The sequence below is a fragment of the Carassius gibelio genome, chromosome B5 (genome assembly GCF_023724105.1).
Source record: "Carassius gibelio isolate Cgi1373 ecotype wild population from Czech Republic chromosome B5, carGib1.2-hapl.c, whole genome shotgun sequence".
Taxonomy (NCBI): domain Eukaryota; kingdom Metazoa; phylum Chordata; class Actinopteri; order Cypriniformes; family Cyprinidae; genus Carassius; species Carassius gibelio.
In genome coordinates, this window is record NC_068400.1 from 2777202 (window position 1) to 2801123 (window position 23922).

The window sequence follows — 23922 nt, forward strand, 5'->3', positions numbered from 1 at the left end:
GCAAGAGCCCCCCAAAATTGGCCCTAATACAAAGTATAGGGAGGGCTTATCCTACTGTGGGACATTACATAGGGATTTTTTATTGAACATAACTCAGGATCACAGTGTCATAGAGACAAGGGGGTGGGCTCATTTGAATCAGGCAACCAATCAGTCTCTCAGGATCACTGTGAATCTATCAAGCCACGCCCTAGCAACCATAGAGAGCGCCATAGCAACAAGCTCCATAGACTTCCATTGAAAAAGATAAAATTAATAACTTTGGATAGAAGTGTCATAGAAACATGAGGGTGGGCTCGTTTGACTCGGGGCAGCAAATGGCCAATCACGAATCACCTTCAACACTTTATAGCCACGCCCTAGCAACCATTAAGAGCTACCTAGCAACCTGAATCCAAAGATAGATATCTTAACATCTGAAAGACATAGAAGCATGGGGGTTGGTTTATATTGTCAAGCAGACTTTGAAGTATCATCATTGGCAGCTGCCAGGCCACTCCCTAGCAACCAAACACAGTACCCTAGCAACCGTTTTGCAAGATCTATATCTAAGCATCAGAACATCGTAGAGGCATGGGGGTTGGTTTATATTGGCGAGCAGCCTTTGGAGTATCATTAATGGCAGCTGCCAAGCCACTCCATAGCAACCAAACGGAGTACCCTAGCAACCGTTTTGCACGACCTATATCTCTACATCAGAACATCGTACAGACATGGCGGTTGGATTTTTTGACTCATGCTAGCACACTGGACTTCCAACATGCTAGTCATGCTAGCAGTGATTAGCTACATGCTAATAGTGATTAGCTAAGTGCTCAAATGGGCTAAGAACTGTATAATAACTACATAGTGACCATCTGTGACAACTACCAACCACCTAGTAACATCATAGCAACCACCCAGGAGACCATAGCAACTGCCTAGCAACCAGCCAAAACACCCTAGCAACACCTTAGCAACCACCCCAAGTACCGTGGCAACTGCCTAGCAACCACCCAGGTTACCATAGCAACCGCCCTAGCAACCACCCCGGGTACCCTAGCAACCACATAGCAACACCCTAGCAACCGCCCCAATTACCCTAGCAACCACCCTGGGTACCTTAGCAACGGCCCTAGCAACCATCATGGGGACCCTAGCAACCGCCCTAGCAACCATCATGGGTACCCTAGCAACCACATAGCAACACCCTAGCAACCACCCCGATTACCCTAGCAACCACCCTGGGTAACCTAGCAACGGCCCTAGCAACCATCATGGGGACCCTAGCAACCGCCCTAGCAACCACCCCGGGTACCCTAGCAACCACATAGCAACACCCTAGCAACCGCCCCAATTACCCTAGCAACCACCCTGGGTACCTTATCAACGGCCCTAGCAACCATCATGGGGACCCTAGCAACCGCCCTAGCAACCACCCCGGGTACCCTAGCAACCACATAGCAACACCCTAGCAACCATCATGGGGACCCTAGCAACCGCCCTAGCAACCACCCCGGGTACCCTAGCAACCACATAGCAACACCCTAGCAACCACCCTGGGTACCCTAGCAACGGCCCTAGCAACCATCATGGGGACCCTAGCAACCGCCCTAGCAACCACCCCGGGTACCCTAGCAACCACATAGCAACACCCTAGCAACCATTCAGATTACCCTAGCAACCACCCTGGGTACCTTAGCAACCATCATGGGGACCCTAGCAACCGCCCTAGCAACCATCCCATGTACCATAGCAACCAACCCGGGTACCCTAGCAACCTCAGTACAACACCCTGTAGCAACAGAGGGCGAGTTTTGCCACTGCAAGCACCACTCACATTTTCTTCAGGAAATGTACCTTCCAGTTAGTGGTGCTTGCCGGAGGCAAAGCATCACTATTATTATCTCACATACTTATTATTCTTCTTCTTCTTACTTCTTCCGTACAAAACTTCGGCGCGTAACTAGTCCCGCAGTTTTTGTCACAGACCAACGAAACAGGCGTCAAATCGTGCGGCCTATTGAGGAGAGGTGTGCTATGACTTTTATAAGCGATCGGGCGTACGATGTTCGTACAGCGGGCGAAAAATCGGCCGAAAAACGTCCCATAGGAAATGCATTACAAAAAAATTTGACGGAGCATAGCTCTGAGAGAGAATTTCGCAGAAACATGTGAATCACCACATTTGGAGAGGCTATAAGGCTGTGCGAGAACATACCTCGCAGAGGGGTACAAGTTGTACCCCTGGGGCGCTAGAGACCCCCAAACTTGCCCCATAGACATACAATGGTGCGGGATCGCCCATGAAACACTGTGTTTTTCCTACAATGGGAAATTACATAGGGATATTGTATTGAACATAACTCGGCATCACAGTGTCATAGAGACAAGGGGGTGGGCTCATTTGAATCAAGCAACCAATCAGACTCTCAGGATCATTATGAAGCTATCAAGCCACGCCCTAGCAACCATATAGAGCACCATAGCAACAAGCCCCATAGACTTCCATTGAAAAAGATCAAATGAATAACTTTGGATAGAAGTGTCATAGAAACATGAGGGTGGGCTCCTTTGACTCGGGCAGCAAACGGCCAATCATGTATCTCCTTCAAGACAACCTAGCCACGCCCTAGCAACCATTAAGAGCTACCTAGCAACCAAAATCCAAAGATAGATATCTTAACATCTGAAAGACATAGAAGCATGGGGGTTGGTTTATATTGTCAAGCAGACTTTGAAGTATCATCATTGGCAGCTGCAAGGCCACTCCCTAGCAACCAACCAGAGTACCCTAGCAACCATTTTTCAAAACCAATATCTCTGCATCAGAACATTGTACAGACATGGGGGTTGGTTTATATTGACAAGTAGACTTTGGAGTAGCATCATTGGCAGGTGACAAGCCACTCCATAGCAACCAAATGGAGTACCCTAGCAACCGTTTTGCACGACCTATATCTCTGCATCAGAACATCGTACAGACATGGCGGTTGGATTTTTTGACTCATGCTAGCACACTGGACTTCCAACATGCTAGTCATGCTAGCAGTGATTAGCTACATGCTAATAGTGATTAGCTAAGTGCTCAAATGGGCTAAGAACTCTATAATAACTACATAGTGACCATCTGTGACAACTACCAACCACCTAGTAACATCATAGCAACCACCCAGGAGACCATAGCAACTGCCTAGCAACCAGCCAAAACACCCTAGCAACCGCCTAGCAACACCTTAGCAACCACCCTAAGTACCATAGCAACTGCCTAGCAACCACCCAGGTTACCATAGCAACCGCCCTAGCAACCACCCCGGGTACCCTAGCAACCACATAGCAACACCCTAGCAACCGCCCCAATTACCCTAGCAACCACCCTGGGTACCTTAGCAACGGCCCTAGCAACCATCATGGGGACCCTAGCAACCGCCCTAGCAACCAACCCGGGTACCCTAGCAACCGCATAGCAACACCCTAGCAACCGCCCCGATTACCCTAGCAACCACCCTGGGTACCTTAGCAACGGCCCTAGCAACCATCATGGGGACCCTAGCAACCGCCCTAGCAACCACCCCGGGTACCCTAGCAACCGCATAGCAACACCCTAGCAACCACCCCGATTACCCTAGCAACCACCCTGAGTACCTTAGCAACGGCCCTAGCAACCATCATGGGGACCCTAGCAACCACCCCGGGTACCCTAGCAACCAAATAGCAACACCCTAGCAACCACCCCGATTACCCTAGCAACCATGCTGGGTACCCTAGCAACGGCCCTAGCAACCATCATAGGGACCCTAGTAACCACCCCGGGTACCCTAGCAACCACACCTTAGCAACAGAGGGGCGAGTTTTGCCACTGCAAGCACCACTCACATTTTCTTCAGGAAATGTACTTTCTAGTTAGTGGTGCTTGCCGGAGGCAAGGCATCACTATTACTATCTCACATACTTATTATTATTATTAGTGGTGCTTGCCGGAGGCAAAGCACTACTATTATTATCTCACATACTTATTAAGTTGGCTTGAAAAAGCCAACTTACTGATCTACTATTTAATCTTATTATTATGTTGGCTTGGCAACAAGCCAACATACTGTTATGCTATTTAAACTTCTTCTTCTTCTTTTTCTTATTATTATTTTTCTGACAGAAATTCTGAACGCTACTCCTCCTAGGGCTTTAAAGCCACAAGCCCCAAACTCGGCAGACACCTGCGGGATAGAGCGGTGGTGTGTGCTATATCTTTTCAGACTGATCAGACTTAAAGTTTTTTTTTTATTAATTTTTAAATGTCAAAATTCATTACCCATAGACTTACATTGTCTGAGAAAAATTGCGCCCCTACAGTTGCAATGACATTTAGGGGAGGGGAGCAGTCAGACGAGAGAAGAATCACTGCTGCTCAGCTCAGGCTGTCTACACGGAGCCGACAACAAGCGAATTCATTCCTATTTAAGACATTTTAAAAACGCTATTGCACGCAATCCACACGTTAGAACACACCAAGAGCTAAATTGAGATGTTTCTGAACTGTTTAAAGTAATAACATGATATATTCGCGGCAGCCAACTGCTCGCGAGCTGGCAATGTATTTCTCTGAACACTTGAAGTCCACAGAGAATTTACAGCCTTTCACATTAAAACACTGCAGCGAAACGGCACAAAACAATTAGAATAATATATTAAATGGTTTTAAAGTAGTTTTGGCCACTGTCACGCTGGTCTTAGCTGGTTTCTAACTGAATCATCAGGCTGAACATCACAGCGAGCTCGCGACGTATTCCTCTGAACACTTGATGTACACATTTACAGCCTTTCACATTAAAACACTGCAGCGAAACGGCACAAAACAATTAGAATAATATATTAAATGGTTTTAAAGTAGTTTTGGCCACTGTCACGCTGGTCTTAGCTGGTTTCTAACTGAATCATCAGGCTGAACATCACAGCGAGCTCGCGACGTATTCCTCTGAACACTTGATGTACACATTTACAGCCTTTCACATTAAAACACTGCAGCGAAACGGCACAAAACAATTTGAATAATATATTAAATGGTTTTAAAGTAGTTTTGGCCACTGTCACGCTGGTCTTAGCTGGTTTCTAACTGAATCATCAGGCGGAACGTCACAGTAAACTCGCGCTTCAGCCCCGCACTGCGGGAAACTGGACTGAGCAGCTGATGGCGCGTGTGCACGAGAGAGAGCCGCGCGTCAACACTGAACCGAGCTCTCGTTCAGGACGTTCACTTCCTCCTGGACCTGAACGAACAAATTCAAATCGCAGTTTAAATAAACAGAAAAAAGAGCGAAAAGCAAAAGAGCTCAATTCAGCAGCGCGGTGTTGTTCAGGGAGCAAGCAGAGACGCGTCTCAAAGTCTTCTTGCTTTTGTACCGACAACAAATACATACAAAATATGTCGAAATACCCGTGTTGGAAAGTGTGTTCGAATAAGTATGTGGTTATGTCTTAAGTGAAAGTAAAGATTTGCAAAAAAAAAAAATCGGATGTGTATCATCATAATGGATGCGTTTGTCTCTTAAAGGGACCGCGCCTAATTTACTAGCTCTGCTGTCAGAGTCTTTAATGTATGAAAATGAAAGTAAATCACTCACTGCTCTTGACTGAATTACCTTGTAGTACAAGAATTTATCCAAAGTCAATCCAAAAATAAGATAGAATTGTTTTACTAGTGGGTGCAGGCCACTAGTTCATTTATGTAAGTGAGTATGGCAAAATAGTGATCTGTGAAATATTATACCCACTAATTCTTCATACAGTAGGCTACCAGTGAAATTGATTTAAAAAAATAATAATTAAGGACCTGCCCATGTTTTGCTTAAGTGTTTCTTTCTTTAATTGTTAATGCAACCTTTTCACACCACAGACTGAACCAAATTAAGCATTTCTTGCTTGGTAACTGTTCAACAAAGTATTGATAGTTGTGTAAATATTGTCATACTGACAGTCTGAAGTTTTGGTTGATTCCATTACATATCTTTTTATCAAAGTTATCCGAAATTATCAAGATGAATTTGTTCTGAGTTATTGTCATATATTATTACCAGTTTCTAAACTACAGCAAATAAACTGTGATTATGTGAGAAATGTTGAAGGTGTCTGAATACATTTTGGTTTGATTGTGTATTTTATCTTACAGTGAAGACTATGCAGTGCTATTTTACATTAACAAAAACAAACTTAAAAAAAGTAAACATTATGTAAATAGCACAAATAAATAAATAGAATGAACATACAGTACAAATTAAACAATTTTAAACAGTGTGTAACTGCATCATCTATACAAACCATTGTGCTTGGACCCCTTATGATCTCCTTGATTTAAAATGCATTGTTTCAGTAATCTTGTGTGTCGTTGCCCACAACGCAACGGTGGCAGGACTGTGAAATACATACACGAGAAAAATAGGCATGACTTATTTCACATCCAGCTAGACAACCCTGTCATAGCTGTTATCATAGCCCAGGCTTTTTATTAAAAAAAGAAAACAGCAAGGGAGCATGGAAAAAGACTGTTGCAGGTGTATTTTTTTATGGCATTATTATGTGTATTAATTTTGCAGCGGGGCAACTCAATGTTGGGCACACAAGTACTTTGGCTCTTTTGCTCCATGGCCAAGATGGCCAAGCCAACATCAAAGTTAGTTCACTAACTTTTAATTCTAGTTATTATTATTATTCTTCTGAGCCAAATTTTAAACACTATCTCCTCCTAGAGCTTTCAAGCTAGAACCACCAAACTCGGGTCAGACCTTCAGACTGGTCTGACTCGGGTTGCTATATCTTTTCTAACTGATTCTGCTTATGGTTTTCGTAAACCAGACTACCAAAACCACCTTAAATCCCATAGACTTTCATTGCGGGGGTACAAACTTTTGAAAAATAAGGCTTATAATATATTTAAGCTGTCTACTACCAGGGCAAACCTTAAAAACTCTCTACTGAGAATACAGCTAAAACCAGCCTAAGCTGATCAGTTGTTTTGGCTAGTCTCCCAAACTGGTTTTTAAGTGGTTTTGACCACTCTCACGCTGGTCTTAGCTGGGTTTTAGCTGGTTTTTACTGAATCCACTGTTTTTAGCTGGTTTTTGCCAGATTCGCATAGAAACATGCTAACAACATGCTAGTTACTCACTAATCAGACTAGAAACATACTTCTAACAAGTTTTAAAGTGGTTTTGGCCACTGTCACGCTGGCCTTAGCTGGTCTTAGCTGGTCTTAGGTGGTTTTCTTTACTGAATCAACTGGTTTTAGCTAGATTATCATAGAAACATGTTAATACCATGTTAGTAACTTGCTAATCAGACTAGAAACATACTTCTAACATGGTTTAAAGTGGTTTTGGCCACTGTCAAGCTGGCTTTAGCTGGTCTTAGCTGGTTTAAGGTGGTTTTCTTTAATGAATCAACTGGTTTTAGCTAGATTATCATAAAAACATATTAACAACATGTTAGTAATTTGCTAATCAGTCTAGAAACATACTTCTAACATGGTTTAAAGTGGTTTTGGCCACTGTCAAGCTGGCTTTAGCTGGTCTTAGCTGGTTTTAGGTGGTTTTCTTTACTGAATCAACTGGTTTTAGCTAGATTATCATAGAAACATGTTAACAACATGTTAGTAACTTGATAATCAGACTAGAAACATACTTCTAACATGGTTTAAAGTGGTTTTGGCCACTGTGAAGCTGGCTTTAGCTGGTCTTAGCTGGTTTTAGGTGGTTTTCTTTACTGAATCAACTGGTTTTAACTAGATTATCATAGAAACATGTTAATAACATGCTAGTAACTTGCTAATCAGACTAGAAACATACTTCTAACATGGTTTAAAGTGGTTTTGGCCACTGTCAAGCTGGTCTTAGCTGGTTTCTAACTGAATCAACTGGTTTTAGCTCGATTATCATAGAAACATGTTAGTCACTTGCTAGCCATGCTAGCCACATGCTAGTCACATTTTAATCATGCTAGCAACATGCTAGTTGTATACTAATCATTCTAAAAACATGCTAGAGACATACTAGCAACATGCTAATCATGCTACAAACATGCTAACGAAATGCTAGTCACTTGCTAATCATGTTAATAAAATGCTAGCAACATGAAAATCATGCTAGAGACATGCTAGCCACATGCTTATCATGCTACTAAAATGTTAACAACATGCTAATCATGCTACAAACATGCTAGCAACATGCTAATCATGCTAGCAAAATGTTAGCGACATGCTAGCAACATGCTAATCATGCTAGAAACATGCTAACAACATGCTAGAGACATGCTAGCCACATGCTAATCATGCTAGAAACATGTTAGCAACATGCTAATCATGCTACAAACATGCTAGCAACATGCTAATCATGCTAGCAAAATGTTAGCGACATGCTAGCAACATGCTAATCATGCTAGAAACATGCTAACAACATGCTAGAGACATGCTAGCCACATGCTAATCATGCTACTAAAATGTTAACAACATGCTAATCATGCTACAAACATGCTAGCAACATGCTAATCATGCTAGCAAAATGTTAGCAACATGCTAGCAACATGCTAATCATGCTAACAACATGCTAGAGACATGCTAGAGACATGCTAGCCACATGCTAATCATGCTAGAAACATGTTAGCAACATGCTAATCATGCTACAAACATGCTAGCAACATGCTAATCATGCTAGCAAAATGTTAGCGACATGCTAGCAACATGCTAATCATGCTAGAAACATGCTAACAACATGCTAGCCACATGCTAATCATGCTAGAAACATGCTAGCAACATGCTAATCATGCTAGAAACATGCTAGCAACATGCTAATCATGCTAGCAAAATGTTAGTTACATGCTAACAACATGCTAATCATGCTACAAAAATGCTAGCAACATGCTAGCAACATGCTAATCATACTAGAAACATGTTAGCAAAATGCTAATAATGCTACAAACATGCTAGCGACATGCTAGCAACATGCTAATCATGCTACAAACATATTAGCAACATGCTATTCATGCTAACAAAATGCTAGCGAAATGTTAACAACATGCTAATCATTCTACAAACATGCTAGTGGAATGCTAGCAACATGCTAATCATGCTAGCAAAATGCTAGCAAAATGCTAATCATGCTACAAACATGCTAACGACATGCTAGTCACTTGCTAATCATGTTAATAAAATGTTAGCAACATGAAAATCATGCTAGAGACATGTTAGCCACATGCTAATCATGCTACTAAAATGTTAACAACATGCTAATCATGCTACAAACATGCTAGCAACATGCTAATCATGCTAGCAAAATGTTAGCGACATACTAGCAACATGCTAATCATGCTCGAAAAATGCTAACAACATGCTAGCCACATGCTAATCATGCTAGAAACATGTTAGCAACATGCTAATCATGCTACAAACATGCTAGCAATAATGCTAATCATGCTAGCAAAATGTTAGCGAAATGCTAGCAACATGCTAATCATGCTAGAAACATGCTAGTCACATGCTAGAAACATGCTAGCAAAATGCTAATCATGCTAAAATCATGCTCTCAACATGCTAGAAACATGTTAACAACTTTGCTAATCATGCTAACGACATGGTAGTCACTTGCTTATAATGCTAGTAATATGTTAATCACTTTCTTTTTTAAACTTCTTAACTTTTCAAACTTTTACATTTTTAAAACTTTTTAAGCTTTTCAAACTTTCTACATTTTTCTAACTTTCTGGCCAGGCTTTTTCAAGCCAACTTAAAGTTTGAAAACAAACTTTACTATCTAGTTAGTGGTGCTTGCCGGAGGCAAGGCATCACTATTACTATCTCACATACTTATTAGTGGTGCTTGCCGGAGGCAAAGCACTACTACTATTATCTCACATACTTATTATTAGTGGTGCTTGCCGGAGGCAAGGCATCACTATTACTATGCTCCGTACTTATTATTATTATTATTATTCTTCCGTACAAATTTCGGCGCGTAACTAGTCCCGCAGTTTTCGTCACAGACCAACGAAACAGGCGTCAAATCGTGCGGCCTAATCGGGAATGGTGTGCTATGACTTTTATAAGCGATCGGGCGTACGATGTTCGTACACCGGGCGAAATATCGGCCGAAAAATCGCATAGACAACGCATTACGGCCAACTTTGACGGATCGTAGCTCCGAGAGAGAAATTCGCAGAAACATGTGAATCACCACGTTTGGAGAGGCTATCAGGCTGTGCGAGAGGACACCTCTCAGAGGGGTACAAGTTGTACCCCTGGGGTGCTAAAGACCCCCAAAGTTGCCCCATTGACATAGTATGGTGAGGGATCGCCCATGAAACACTGTGCTTTTCCTACTATGGGAAATTACATGGGGATTTTGTATTGAACATAACTCTGGATCACAGTGTCATAGAGACAAGGGGGTGGGCTCATTTGAATCAGGCAACCAATCAGCCTCTCAGGATCACTGTGAATCTATCAAGCCACGCCCTAGCAACCATATAGAGCGCCATAGCAACAAGCCCCATAGACTTCTATTGAAAAAGATCAAATGAATAACTTTGGATAGAAGTGTCATAGAAACATGAGGGTGGGCTCGTTTGACTCGGGCAGCAAACGGCCAATCATGTATCTCCTTCAAGACAAGCTAGCCACGCCCTAGCAACCATTAAGAGCTACCTAGCAACCCACAGTATAGAGAGATATCTTAACATCTGAAAGACATAGAAGCATGGGGGTTGGTTTATATTAGCAAGCAACCATTGTAGTATCATCATTGGCAGCTGCCAGGCCACTCCCTAGCAACCAAACACAGTACCCTAGCAACCGTTTTGCAAGATCTATATCTCTGCATCAGAACATCGTAGAGGCATGGGGGTTGGTTTATATTGGCGAGCAGACTTTGGAGTATCATCATTGGCAGCTGCCAAGCCACTCCCTAGCAACCAAACGGAGTACCCTAGCAACCGTTTTGCACGACCTATATCTCTGCATCAGAACATCGTAGAGGCATGGGGGTTGGATTTTTTGACTCATGCTAGCACACTGGACTTCCAACATGCTAGTCATGCTAGCAGTGATTAGCTACATGCTAATAGTGATTAGCTAAGTGCTCAAATGGGCTAAGAACTCTATAATAACTACATAGTGACCATCTGTGACAACTACCAACCACCTAGTAACATCATAGCAACCACCCAGGAGACCATAGCAACTGCCTAGCAACCACCCCGGGTACCCTAGCAACCGCCTAGCAACACCTTAGCAACCACCCCGATTACCCTAGCAACCACCCTGGGTACCCTAGCAACGGCCCTAGCAACCATCATGGGGACCCTAGCAACCGCCCTAGCAACCACCCCGGGTACCCTAGCAACCACATAGCAACACCCTAGCAACCTCCCCGATTACCCTAGCAACCAACCTGGGTACCCTAGCAACGGCCCTAGCAACCATCATGGGGACCCTAGCAACCGCCCTAGCAACCACCCCGGGTACCCTAGCAACCACATAGCAACACCCTAGCAACCACCCCGATTACCCTAGCAACCAACCTGGGTACCCTAGCAACGGCCCTAGCAACCATCATGGGGACCCTAGCAACCGCCCTAGCAACCACCCCGGGTACCCTAGCAACCACATAGCAAACCCCTAGCAACCGCCCCAATTACCCTAGCAACCACCCTGGGTACCTTAGCAACGGCCCTAGCAACCATCATGGGGACCCTAGCAACCGCCCTAGCAACCACCCCGGGTACCCTAGCTACCACATAGCAACACCCTAGCAACCACCCCAATTACCCTAGCAACCACGCTGGGTACCCTAGCAACGGCCCTAGCAACCATCATAGGGACCCTAGCAACCACCCCGGGTACCCTAGCAACCACACCTTAGCAACAGAGGGGCGAGTTTTGCCACTGCAAGCACCACTCACATTTTCTTCAGGAAATGTACCTTCTAGTTAGTGGTGCTTGCCGGAGGCAAGGCACTACTATTATTATCTCACATACTTATTATTCTTCTTCTTCTAGATCCGTACAAATTTCGGCGCGTAACTAGTCCCGCAGTTTTTGTCACAGACCAACGAAACAGGCGTCAAATCGTGCGGCCTAATCGGGAATGGTGTGCTATGACTTTTATAAGCGATCGGGCGTACGATGTTCGTACACCGGGCGAAAAAACGGGCGAAAAATCCCATAGACAATGCATTGGGGCCAACTTTGACGGATCGTAGCTCCGAGAGAGAATTTCGCAGAAACACGTGAATCACCACATCTGGAGAGGCTATCAGCCTGTGCCAGAACATACCCCGCATTGGGGTATAAGTTGTACCCCTGGGGCGCAACAGCCCCCCAAATTTGCCCCTAATACAAAGTATAGGGAGGGCTACTATGGGAAATTACATAGGGATTTTGCATTGAACATAACTCTGGATTACAGTGTCATAGAGACAAGGGGGTGGGCTCATATTAATCAGGCAACCAGTCAGTCTCTCAGGATCACTGTGAAGTTATCAAGCCACGCCCTAGCAACCATATAGAGCGCCATAGCAACAAGCCCCATAGACTTCCATTGAAAAAGATAAAATAAATAACTTTGGATAGAAGTGTCATAGAAACATGAGGGTGGGCTCGTTTGACTCGGGACATTAAACGGCCAATCATGTATCTCCTTCAAGACAACCTAGCCACGCCCTAGCAACCATTAAGAGCTACCTAGCAACCAAAATCCAAAGATAGATATCTTAAAATCTGAAAGACATAGAAGCATGGGGGTTGGTTTAAATTAGCAAGCAACCATTGGAGTATCATCATTGGAAGCTGCCAGGCCACTCCCTAGCAACCAAACACAGTACCCTAGCAACCGTTTTGCAAGATCTATATCTCTGCATCAGAACATCGTAGATGCATGGGGGTTGGTTTATATTGGCGAGCAGCCTTTGGAGTATCACCATTGGCAGCTGCCAAGCCACTCCATAGCAACCAAATGGAGTACCCTAGCAACCGTTTTGCACGACCTATATCTCTGCATCAGAACATCGTACAGACATGGCGGTTGGATTTTTTGACTCATGCTAGCACACTGGACTTCCAACATGCTAGTCATGCTAGCAGTGATTAGCTACATGCTAATAGTGATTAGCTAAGTGCTCAAATGGGCTAAGAACTCTATAATAACTACATAGTGACCATCTGTGACAACTACCAACCCCCTAGTAACATCATAGCAACCACCCAGGAGACCATAGCAACTGCCTAGCAACCAGCCAAAACACCCTAGCAACCGCCTAGCAACACCTTAGCAACCCCCCCAAGTACCGTAGCAACTGCCTAGCAACCACCCAGGTTACCATAGCAACCGCCCTAGCAACCACCCCGGGTACCCTAGCAACCACATAGCAACACCCTAGCAACCGCCCCAATTACCCTAGCAACCACCCTGGGTACCTTAGCAACGGTCCTAGCAACCATCATGGGGACCCTAGCAACCGCCCTAGCAACCGCCCCGATTACCCTAGCAACCACCCTGAGTACCCAAGCAACGGCCCTAGCAACCATCTTGGGGACCCTAGCAACCACATAGCAACACCCTAGCAACCGCCCCGATTACCCTAGCAACCACCCTGGGTACCTTAGCAACGGCCCTAGCAACCATCATGGGGACCCTAGCAACCGCCCTAGCAACCACCCCGATTACCCTAGCAACCACCCTGGGTACCTTAGCAACGGCCCTAGCAACCATCATGGGGACCCTAGCAACCGCCCTAGCAACCACCCCGGGTACCCTAGCAACCACATAGCAACACCCTAGCAACCGCCCCGATTACCCTAGCAACCACTCTGGGTACCCTAGCAACGGCCCTAGCAACCATCATGGGGACCCTAGCAACCGCCCTAGCAACCACCCCGGGTACCCTAGCAACCACATAGCAACACCCTAGCAACCGCCTCGATTATCCTAGCAACCACTCTGGGTACCCTAGTAACGGCCCTAGCAACCGTCCTTGGTACCCTAGCAACCGACCTAGCAACCACCCCATGTATCCTAGCAACCTCATTGCAACAACCTAGCAACAGAGGGGAGAGTTTTGCCACTGCAAGCACCACTCACATTTTCTTCAGGAAATGTACCTTCTAGTTAGTGGTGCTTGCCGGAGGCAAGGCATCACTATTATTATCTCACATACTTATTATTATTCTTCTTCTTACTTCTTCCGTACAAAACTTCGGCGCGTAACTAGTCCCGCAGTTTTTGTCACAGACCAACGAAACAGGCGTCAAATCGTGCGGCCTATTGAGGAGAGGTGTGCTATGACTTTTATAAGCGATCGGGCGTACGATGTTCGTACAGCGGGCGAAAAATCGGCCGAAAAACGTCCCATAGGAAATGCATTACAAAAAAATTTGACGGAGCATAGCTCTGAGAGAGAATTTCGCAGAAACATGTGAATCACCACATTTGGAGAGGCTATAAGGCTGTGCGAGAACATACCTCGCAGAGGGGTACAAGTTGTACCCCTGGGGCGCTAGAGACCCCAGGCAAGGCATCACTATTATTATCTCACATACTTAGTGGTGCTTGCCGGAGGCAAGGCACTACTATTATTATCTCACATACTTATTATTATTATTCTTCCGTACAAATTTCGGCGCGTAACTAGTCCCGCAGTTTTAGTCACAGACCAACGAAACAGGCGTCAAATCGTGCGGCCTAATCGGGAATGGTGTGCTATGACTTTTATAAGCGATCGGGCGTACGATGTTCGTACACCGGGCGAAATAACGGCCGAAAAATCGCATAGACAATGCATTACGGCCAACTTTGACGGATCGTAGCTCCGAGCAAGAATTTCGCAGAAACATGTGAATCACCACATTTGGAGAGGCTATCAGGCTGTGCGAGAACATACCTCGCAGAGGGGTACAAGTTGTACCCCTGGGGCGCTAGAGACCCCCAAATTTGCCCCATAGACATACAATGGTGAGGGATCGCCCATGAAACAATGTGTTTTTCCTACTGTGGGAAATTACATAGGGATTTTGCATTGAACATAACTCTGGATCACAGTGTCATAGAGACAAGGGGGTGGGCTCATTTGAATCAGGCAACCAATCAGTCTCTCAGGATCACTGTGAATCTATCAAACCACGCCCTAGCAACCATATAGAGCACCATAGCAACAAGCCCCATAGACTTCCATTGAAAAAGATAAAATGAATAACTTTGGATAGAAGTGTCATAGAAACATGAGGGTGGGCTCGTTTGACTCGGGCAGCAAACGGCCAATCATGTATCTCCTTCAAGACAACCTAGCCACGCCCTAGCAACCATTAAGAGCTACCTAGCAACCCAAAGTATAGAGAGATATCATAACATCTGGAAGACATAGAAGCATGGGGGTTGGTTTATATTAGCAAGCGACCATTGGAGTATCATCATTGGCAGCTGCCAGGCCACTCCCTAGCAACCAAACACAGTACCCTAGCAACCGTTTTGCAAGATCTATATCTCTGCATCAGAACATCGTAGAGGCATGGGGGTTGGTTTATATTGGCGAGCAACTTTGGAGTATCATCATTGGCAGCTGCCAAGCCACTCCATAGCAACCAAACGGAGTACCCTAGCAACCGTTTTGCACTACCTATATCTCTGCATCAGAACATCGTACAGACATGGCGGTTGGATTTTTTGACTCATGCTAGCACACTGGACTTCCAACATGCTAGTCATGCTAGCAGTGATTGGCTACATGCTAATAGTGATTAGCTAAGTGCTCAAATGGGCTAAGAACTGTATAATAACTACATAGTGACCATCTGTGACAACTACCAACCACCTAGTAACATCATAGCAACCACCCAGGAGACCATAGCAACTGCCTAGCAACCAGCCAAAACACCCTAGCAACCGCCTAGCAACACCTTAGCAACCACCCCAAGTACCATAGCAACTGCCTAGGAACCACCCAGGTTACCATAGCAACCGCCCTAGCAACCACCCCGGGTACCCTAGCAACCACATAGCAGCACCCTAACAACCACCCCGATTACCCTAGCAACCACCCTGGGTACCCTAGCAACGGCCCTAGCAACCATCATGGGGACCCTAGCAACCGCCCTAGCAACCACCCCGGGTACCCTAGCAACCACATAGCAACACCCTAGCAACCGCCCCGATTACCCTAGCAACCACCCTGGGTACCCTAGCAACGGCCCTAGCAACCATCATGGGGACCCTAGCAACCGCCCTAGAAACCACCCCGGGTACCCTAGCAACCAAATATCAACACCCTAGCAACCACCCCGATTACCCTAGCAACCACCCTGGGTACCCTAGCAACGGCCCTAGCAACCATCATAGGGACCCTAGCAACCGCCCTAGCAACCACCCGGGCACCCTAGCAACAACATAGCAACACCCTAGCAACCGCCCCAATTACCCTAGCAACCACCTTGGGTACCTTAGCAACGGCCCTAGCAACAACCCCGGGTACCCTAGCAACCACACCTTAGCAACAGAGGGGCGAGTTTTGCCACTGCAAGCACCACTCACATTTTCTTCAGGAAATGTACCTTCTAGTGTTACTATTACTATTCGCCTTGACAAAACTTTGGCACGCTACTCCTCCCGCATTTTTTGTCACAGACCCATGAATGAGGTGTCAAATCGTGCGGGATATTGAGGAGAGGTGTGCTATGACTTTTCTAAGCAATCGGACTTACGATAATCGTACAGCGGGCGAAGAAAATGTGTGAAAATATCCCATTGACTTAACATTGGGAAAACTATCTGACATCATATCTTTGGATCAGAAAGTCATAGAGGCTTGGGAGAGGGCTCTTTTGACTCGGCCTATAAAGCAGTCCATAAGTAGTGACATAACAACTTCATATCCATGCCCTAGCAACCAATTTTAGCCCCCTAGCAACTGTTTAACTACATTTAAAAGCTGTATCTCAGCAAAAATAACTATATAGAAACACTGGCTTGGGCTTTTTGCATTCAGGCTGGTAAATAATCTTTAAATATCAACCCATAAACTATATAGTCACACCATAGCAACCATATAGAGCACCCTAGCAACCATGTAGCAATATAAATCCTTCTATCTCTGCTTCAAAACATCACACAGGCATCATGGGTGGCTACCGGGCGCAGAGTTTTGCCACTGCAAGCACCACTCACATTTTCTTCAGGAAATGTACCTTCTAGTTATTATTCTTCTTATTCTTATAGATTCCGTACAAATTTCGGCGCGTAACTAGTCCCGCAGCTTTTGTCACAGACCCGCAAAAGTGACGTCAAATCGTGCGGCCTATTCGGGAATGGTGTGCTATGACTTTTATAAGCGATCGGGTGTACGATGTTCGTCCGGCGGGCGAAAAATTGGGCGATAAAACCCATAGACTTAACATTGGGGTCAACTTTGACGGAACGTAGCTCTGAGAGAGAATTTCGCAGAATCACGTGAATCACCACATTTGGAAAGGCTATCAGGCTGTGCGAGAACATACCCCGCAATGGGGTATAAGTTGTACCCCTGGGGCGCAAGAGCCCCCCAAATTTGAACCTAATACAAAGTATAGGGAGGGCTTCTCCAACTATGGGAAATTAAGTAGGGATTTTGTATTGAACATAACTCTGGATCACAGTGTCATAGAGACAAGGGGGTGGGCTCATTTGAATCAGGCAACCAATCAGTCTCTCAGGATCACTGTGAATCTATCAAGCCACGCCCTAGCAACCATATAGAGCACCATAGCAACAAGCCCCATAGACTTCAATTGAAAAAGATCAAATGAATAACTTTGGATAGAAGTGTCATAGAAACATGAGGGTGGGCTCGTTTGACTCGGGCAGCAAACGGCCAATCATGTATCTCCTTCATGACAACCTAGCCACGCCCTAGCAACCATTAAGAGCTACCTAGCAACCCAAAGTAAAGAGAGATATCTTAACATCTGAAAGACATAGAAGCATGGGGGTTGCTTTATATTAGCAAGCAACCAATGGAGTATCATCATTGGCAGTTGCCAGGCCACTCCCTAGCAACCAAACACAGTACCCTAGCAACCGTTTTGCAAGATCTATATCTCTGCATCAGAACATCGTAGAGGCATGGGGGTTGGTTTATATTGGCGAGCAGCCTTTGGAGTATCACCATTGGCAGCTGCCAAGCCACTCCATAGCAACCAAACGGAGTACCCTAGCAACCGTTTTGCACGACCTATATCTCTGCATCAGAACATCGTACAGACATGGCGGTTGGATTTTTTGACTCATGCTAGCAAACTGGACTTCCAACATGCTAGTCATGCTAGCAGTGATTAGCTACATGCTAATAGTGATTAGCTAAGAGCTCAAATGGGCTAAGAACTCTATAATAACTACATAGTGACCATCTGTGACAACTACCAACCACCTAGTAACATCATAGCAACCACCCAGGAGACCATAGCAACTGCCTAGCAACCAGCCAAAACACCCTAGCAACCGCCTAGCAACACCTTAGCAACCACCCCAAGTACCGTAGCAACTGCCTAGCAACCATCCAGGTTACCATAGCAACCGCCCTAGCAACCACCCCGGGTACCCTAGCAACCACATAGCAACACCCTAGCAACCACCCCGATTACCCTAGCAACCACCCTGGGTACCCTAGCAACGGCCCTAGCAACCATCATGCGGACCCTAGCAACCGCCCTAGCAACCACCCCGGGTACCCTAGCAACCACATAGCAACACCCTAGCAACCACCCCGATTACCCTAGCAACCCCCCTGGGTACACTAGCAACGGCCCTAGCAACCATCATGGGGACCCTAGCAACCGCCCTAGCAACCACCCCGGGTACCCTAGCAACCACATAGCAACACCCTAGCAACCACCCCGATTAACCTAGCAACCACCCTGGGTACCCTAGCAACGGCCCTAGCAACCATCGTGGGGACCCTAGCAACTGCCCTAGCAACCACCTTGGGTACCCTAGCAACGGCCCTAGCAACCATCATGGGGACCCTAGCAACCGCCCCGGGTACCCTAGCAACCACATAGCAACACCCTAGCAACCGCCCCGATTACCCTAGCAACCATGCTGGGTACCCTAGCAACGGCCCTAGCAACCATCATAGGGACCCTAGCAACCACCCCGGGTACCCTAGCAACCACACCTTAGCAACCGAGGGGCGAGTTTTGCCACTGCAAGCACCACTCACATTTTCTTCAGGAAATGTACCTTCTAGTTATTATTATTATACTAGATCCGTACAAATTTCGGCGCGTAACTAGTCCCGCAGTTTTTGTCACAGACCAACGAAACAGGCGTCAAATCGTGCGGCCTAATCGGGAATGGTGTGCTATGACTTTTATAAGCGATCGGGCGTACGATGTTCGTACACCGGGCGAAAAAACGGGCGAAAAATCGCATAGACAATGCATTGCGGCCAACTTTGACGGATCGTAGCTCCGAGAGAGAATTTCGCAGAAACACGTGAATCTCCACATTTGGAGAGGCTATCAGGCTGTGCGAGAACATACCCCGCAGTGGGGTATAAGTTGTACCCCTGGGGCGCAAGAGCCCCCCAAAATTGGCCCTAATACAAAGTATAGGGAGGACTTTTCCTGCTATGGGACATTACATAGGGATTTTGTATTGAACATAACTCTGGATCACAGTGTCATAGAGACAAGGGGGTGGGCTCATTTGAATCAGGCAACCAATCAGTCTCTCAGGATCACTGTGAATCTATCAAGCCACGCCCTAGCAACCATATAGAGCACCATAGCAACAAGCCCCATAGACTTCCATTGAAAAAGATAAAATGAATAACTTTGGATAGAAGTGTCATAGAAACATGAGGGTGGGCTCGTTTGACTCGGGGCAGCAAACGGCCAATCATGTATCTCCTTCAAGACAACCTAGCCACGCCCTAGCAACCATTAAGAGCTACCTAGCAACCCAAAGTATAGAGAGATATCTTAACATCTGAAAGACATAGAAGCATGGGGGTTGGTTTATATTAGCAAGCGACCATTGGAGTATCATCATTGGCAGCTGCCAGGCCACTCCCTAGCAACCAAACACAGTACCCTAGCAACCGTTTTGCAAGATCTATATCTCTGCATCAGAACATCGTAGAGGCATGGGGGTTGGTTTATATTGGCGAGCAGCCTTTGGAGTATCACCATTGGCAGCTGCCAAGCCACTCCATAGCAACCAAACGGAGTACCCTAGCAACCGTTTTGCACGACCTATATCTCTGCATCAGAACATCGCACAGACATGGCGGTTGGATTTTTTGACTCATGCTAGCACACTGGACTTCCAACATGCTAGTCATGCTAGCAGTGATTAGCTACATGCTAATAGTGATTAGCTAAGTGCTCAAATGGGCTAAGAACTCTATAATAACTACATAGTGACCATCTGTGACAACTACCAACCACCTAGTAACATCATAGCAACCACCCAGGAGACCATAGCAACTGCCTAGCAACCACCCCGGGTACCCTAGCAACCGCCTAGCAACACCTTAGCAACCACCCCAAGTACCGTAGCAACTGCCTAGCAACCACCCAGGTTACCATAGCAACCGCCCTAGCAACCACCTCGGGTACCCTAGCAACCACATAGCAACACCCTAGCAACCGCCCCAATCACCCTAGCAACCACCCTGGGTACCTTAGCAACGGCCCTAGCAACCATCATGGGGACCCTAGCAACCGCCCTAGCAACCACCCCGGGTACCCTAGCAACCACAAAGCAACACCCTAGCAACCGCCCCAATTACCCTAGCAACCACCCTGGGTACCTTAGCAACGGCCCTAGCAACCATCATGGGGACCCTAGCAACCACCCCGGGTACCCTAGCAACCACATAGCAACACCCTAGCAACCACCCCGATTACCCTAGCAACCACCCTGAGTACCCTAGCAACGGCCCTAGCAACCATCATGGGGACCCTAGCAACCGCCCTAGCAACCACCCCAGGAACCCTAGCAACCACCGTGGGTACCCTAGCAACCACATAGCAACACCCTAGCAACAACCCCAATTACCCTAGCAACCACCCTGAGTACCCTAGCAACGGCCCTAGCAACCATCCTGGGGACCCTAGCAACCACCCAGATTACCCTAGCAACCACCGAGGGTACCTTAGGAACCATCATGGGGACCCTAGCAACCGCCCTAGCAACCACCCAGGGTACCTTAGCAACCACTGTAGCAACCTCATTGCAACAGCCTAGCAACAGAGGGGCGAGTTTTGCCACTGCAAGCACCACTCACATTTTCTTCAGGAAATGTACCTTCTAGTTAGTGGTGCTTGCCGGAGGCAAGGCATCACTATTATTATCTCACATACTTATTATTCTTCTTATTATTCTTACTTCTTCCGTACGAATTTCGGCGCGTAACTAGTCCCGCAGTTTTTGTCACAGACCCGCAAAAGAGGCGTCAAATCGTGCGGCCTAATCGGGAATGGTGTGCTATGACTTTTATAAGCGATCGGGCGTACGATGTTCGTACACCGGGCGAAATATCGGGCGAAAAATCCCATAGACAATGCATTGCGGCCAACTTTGACGGCTCGTAGCTCCGAGAGAGAATTTTGCAGAAACATGTGAATCACCACATTTGGAGAGGCTATGAGGCTGTGCAAGATCATACCCCGCAATGGGGTATAAGTTGTACCCCTGGGGCGCAAGAGCCCCCCAAAGTTGCCCCATTCTATGCCAATGGTGAGGGATCGCCCATGAAACAATGTGTTTTTCCTACTGTGGGAAATTACATAGGGATTTTGTATTGAACATAACTCAGGATCACAGTGTCATAGAGACAAGGGGGTGGGCTCATTTGAATCAGGCAACCAATCAGTCTCTCAGGATCGTTATGAGGCTTTCAAGCCACGCCCTAGCAACCATATAGAGCGCCATAGCAACAAGCCCCATAGACTTCCATTGAAAAAGATCAAATGAATAACTTTGGATAGAAGTGTCATAGAAACATGAGGGTGGGCTCGTTTGCCTCGGGAAGCAAACGGCCAATCATGTATCTCATTCAAGACAACCTAGCCACGCCCTAGCAACCATTAAGAGCTACCTAGCAACCCAAAGTATAGAGAGATATCTTAACATCTGAAAGACATAGAAGCATGGGGGTTGGTTTATATTAGCAAGCTACCATTGGAGTATCATCATTGGCAGCTGCCAGGCCACTCCCTAGCAACCAAACACAGTACCCTAGCAACCGTTTTGCAAGATCTATATCTCTGCATCAGAACATTGTACAGACATGGGGGTTGGTTTATATTGGCCAGCAGCCTTTGGAGTATCACCATTGGCAGCTGCCAGGCCACTCCATAGCAACCAAACACAGTACCCTAGCAACCGTTTTGCACGACCTATATCTCTGCATCAGAACATCGTACAGACATGGCGGTTGGATTTTTTGACTCATGCTAGCACACTGGACTTCCAACATGCTAGTCATGCTAGCAGTGATTAGCTACATGCTAATAGTGATTAGCTAAGTGCTCAAATGGGCTAAGAACTCTATAATAACTACATAGTGACCATCTGTGACAACTACCAACCACCTAGTAACATCATAGCAACCACCCAGGAGACCATAGCAACTGCCTAGCAACCAGCCAAAACACCCTAGCAACCGCCTAGCAACACCTTAGCAACCACCCCAAGTACCGTAGCATCTGCCTAGCAACCACCCAGGTTACCATAGCAACCGCCCTAGCAACCACCCCGGGTACCCTAGCAACCACATAGCAACACCCTAGCAACCACCCCGATTACCCTAGCAACCACCCTGGGTACCTTAGCAACGGCCCTAGCAACCATCATGGGGACCCTAGCAACCGCCTTAGCAACCACCCCGGGTACCCTAGCAACCACATAGCAACACCCTAGCAACCACCCCGATTACCCTAGCAACCACGCTGGGTACCCTAGCAACGGCCCTAGCAACCACCCTGGGTACCTTAGCAACCATCATGGGGACCCTAGCAACCGCCTTAGCAACCACCCAGGGTACCTTAGCAACCACCATAGCAACCTCATTGCAACAACCTAGCAACAGGGCGCAGAGTTTTGCCACTGCAAGCACCACTCACATTTTCTTCAGGAAATGTACCTTCTAGTTATTATTATTATTCTGATTCTTATAGATCCGTACAAATTTCGGCGCGTAACTAGTCCCGCAGTTTTCGTCACAGACCAACGAAACAGGCGTCAAATCGTGCGGCCTATACGGGAATGGTGTGCTATGACTTTTATAAGCGATCGGGCGTACGATGTTCGTCCGGCGGGCGATAAATCGGGCGATAAATCCCATAGACAATGCATTGCGGCCAACTTTGACGGATCGTAGCTCCGAGTGAGAATTTCGCAGAAACATGTGAATCACCACATTTGGAGAGGCTATCAGGCTGTGCGCGATCATACCCCGCAATGGGGTATAAGTTGTACCCCTGGGGCGCAAGAGCCCCCCAAAGTTGCCCCATACTAAGCCAATGGTGAGGGATCGCCCATGAAACAATGTGTTTTTCCTACTGTGGGAAATTACATAGGGATTTTGCATTGAACATAACTATGGATCACATAGTCATAGAGACAAGGGGGTGGGCTTATTTGAATCAGGCAACCAATCAGACTCTCATGATCATTATGAAGCTATCAAGCCACGCCCTAGCAACCATATAGAGCACCATAGCAACAAGCTCCATAGACTTCCATTGAAAAATAAAAAATGAATAACTTTGGATAGAAGTGTCATAGAAACATGAGGGTTGGCTCGTTTGACTCGGGGCAGCAAATGGCCAATCACGAATCACCTTCAACACTTCATAGCCACGCCCTAGCAACCATTTGGACCTCCCTAGCGACCAAAAGCATAGAGAGATATCTTCAAATCTGAAGATCA

The 23922-nt window shown here is 46.4% G+C and overlaps 1 long non-coding RNA gene across 1 annotated transcript in view; it reads right to left on the reverse strand.

The window, feature by feature from the left end:
* Nucleotides 1-694: 694 nt before the first annotated feature.
* Nucleotides 695-23922, reverse strand: part of LOC127957868 (uncharacterized) — a 116666-nt gene continuing 93438 nt past the window's right edge. Inside the window, exon 5 of the long non-coding RNA XR_008153880.1 lies at nt 695-951. This is a non-coding gene — a long non-coding RNA (uncharacterized LOC127957868). The remainder of the gene's footprint in view (nt 952-23922) is intronic.